Raw genomic sequence first — 3,549 nt, 5'->3', positions numbered from 1 at the left:
TACACTACACTATACACTACACTATACACTACACTATACACTGCACTATACACTATACTACTATACACTACACTACTATACACTACACTATACACTACACTACACACTACACTATACACTACACTATACACTACACTAGAACAACACACCAGCAGTTCTAATGAAACCACGATGCTTGTAGAAGCAGCAGCAGCAGCAGCAGCTAGAGATGAGTGACGGGCAGGTGACTGACGCACTTTGCCAACGAACGGTGATCATCAAATCGTCGCTCGCTCTCAGTGCGACTTCGCCATGACGACAACAGTAGAGCAGTGAAGTTGTGATGTGGATGCGGGCAAACATCCTCAGTGGGATTCCAGTAGACGGGATGCATCGGTGGAGGAATTATGTCCGTCCGGTAGCCACTCACCCATCTAGCCACTCAACTACCCACTTACCTGCCTACCTACCCACCTGCCTACCCATCTATCCACCCACTCACCCACCCACATGCCTACCCACCCACCCAGCCACCCACTCACCCATCTAGCCACTCAACTACCCACCCACTTACCTACCTACACACCCATCTACCCACCCACCTACCCACCCACTTACCTGCCTACCTACCTACCTACCCACCCACCCACTTACCTGCCTACCTACCTACCTACCCACCCACCCACCTACCTACCCACCCACCTACCTACACACCCATCTACCCACCCACCCACCTGCCTACCCATCAACCCACCCACCCACCTACCCACCCACTTACCTGCCTACCTACCTACCTACCCACTTACCTGCCTACCTACCCACCTGCCTACCCGTCTATCCACCCACCCATCCACATGCCTACCCACCCACCCACCCAGCCACCCACTCACCCACTTACCTGCCCACCTACCTACCTGCCTACCCACCCACCTACCTACCCACCTACCCATCTACCTACCCACTTACCCGCCCACCTACCCACCCACCACCCACCCACCTACCTACCTACGCACCCACCTACCTACCTGCCCACCCATCTACCCACCCAACTAACTAATCACCCACCCAGCTAACCACCTACCCACCCACCCACCTACCCACCCACCTACCCACCCACCTACCCACCTACCCACCTACCCACCTACCTACCCACTCACCTACCCATCTACCCACCCACCCACCCGTCTATCCACCCACCCATCTACCCACCCACCCACCCACCTACCCACCCACCCACCCACCCACCTACCTACCTACCTACCCACCCACCCACCCACCTACCCACCTACCCACCTACCTATCCACTTACCCGCCCACCTACCCACCCACCCACCTACCCACCTACCTACCCACCTACCTACCAACGCACCCACCCACCCACCCACCCACCCACCTACCTACCTACCCACCCACCTACCCACCCAACTAACCAATTACCCACCCACCTACCCACCCAGCTACCCACCTCCCCACCCACCTAACCACCCACCCACCTACCCGCCCACCCCTCCACATATCCACCCACCCACCTACCCACCTACCCACCCACCTACCCACCTACCCACCTACCTATCCACTTACCCGCCCACCTACCCACCCACCCACCTACCCACCTACCTACCCACCTACCTACCTACGCACCCACCCACCCACCTACCTACCTACCTACCCACCCACCCACCCACCCACCTACCCACCCAACTAACCAATTACCCACCCAACTACCCACCCAGCTACCCACCTCCCCACCCACCTAACCACCCACCCACCTACCCACCCACCCACCCCTCCACCGATCCACCCACCTACCCACCTACCACCCACCACCTAACCACCCACCCACCTAACCACCCACCCACCCACCTACCCACCCACCCACCCAGCCACCCACCCACCCACCCACCAATCCACCTACACACCCACATACCCACCCACCCACCCAGCTACCCACCCACCCACCCACCCACCCAGCCACCCACCCACCCACCCACCCACCTACCCACCCACCCACCTAGCCACCCACCCACCCACCCAGCTACCCACCCATCTACCCACTCATACACCTACCCACCCACCCCCACCTACCCACCCACCTAACCACCCACCCACCCACCTACCCACCCACCTATCTACCCACCCACCTACCTACCCACCCACCCACCTACCCACCCACCCACCTACCTACCCACATACCCACCCACCCAACCACCTACCCACCCACCTACCCACCCACCCACCTACCCACCCACCCACCTACCCACCCACCTACCCACTCACCCACCCACCTACCCACCTTCCCACCCACCCATCTACCCACACACCCACCTACCCACCTATCTACCCACTCACCTACCCACCCACCACACCGCGGGTCTCCCCTAGGTCAACTCAGCCTCGAATGGATGGGTGGGGAGGGGTGGGCGTTGTGCAGAACGTGAGTTTGGTCCTCCAGCACCCAACGCTTTCCACGTTTGGCTGTCCCCGTCATAGGAATGTGGAATTTCCACGACTAGATTTTTTTCCTTAGGGGGGGTGTGGTGTGGGGGGGGGGGGTGCGAGGGGTGGTATAGCACTCGGAAAATCATCTCCGGTGGCTTTGTTTGCTTTGTTGTCGACACATATTTTCGCGAACTCACAATGGATTTCAAAATAAATAAATAAGGCGCGTGCGCGTATGCGTGTGCCCTTTGATGTTGAATAATATTATTATTATTTTTTCATCAAACTTGAGATTCCGAAACGAAATGCCAGCACCACTATCAAAACCACCACCACCACCACCATCAACAACAACAACAGAGACAAAAGTGCCCCTGAACCCCGTAAAGCCTTCACAGGCGGTTCGGGGCAAGTGCTGTGAGCGATTTAGAAGCAGCAGCAGCAGCATCACCACCATCACTACCATCACCATCACCACCATCACCATCACCACAATCACCACCATCACTACCATCATCACCATCATCACCATCATCACCACCATCACCACCATCATCATCACCATCACCACCATTACTACCACCATCATCACCATCACCACCATCACTACCATCATCACCATCACCATCATCACCATCATCACCATCATCACCACCATCACGATCATCATCACCATCACCACCATCACTACCATCACCACCATCATCATCACCAGCACCACCATTACTACCACCATCATCACCATCACCACCATCACTAGCATCATCACCATCACTACCATCATCACCATCATCACCATCATCACCACCATCACCACCACCATCACCACCACCATCACCACCATCACCACCATCACCACCATCACCACCATCATCACTACCATCACCACCACCATCATCATCATCATCACCATCACCACCATCACTACCATCATCATCACCACCATCATCATCACCATCATCACCATCACCACCATCACTACCATCATCATCACCACCATCATCATCACCATCACCACCATCACTACCATCACCACCATTACTACCATCACCATCACCACCATCACCATCATCACCATCATCACCACCATTACCACCATCACTACCACCATTACCACCATCGCCATCATCA

This window comes from Lethenteron reissneri, chromosome 62 (assembly GCF_015708825.2).
Source record: "Lethenteron reissneri isolate LAM-NWPU_2019-01 chromosome 62, ASM1570882v1, whole genome shotgun sequence".
Lineage (NCBI taxonomy): Eukaryota > Metazoa > Chordata > Hyperoartia > Petromyzontiformes > Petromyzontidae > Lethenteron > Lethenteron reissneri.
The sequence above is the reverse complement of the archived record's forward strand: the minus strand, read 5'-3'. Positions refer to the sequence as shown.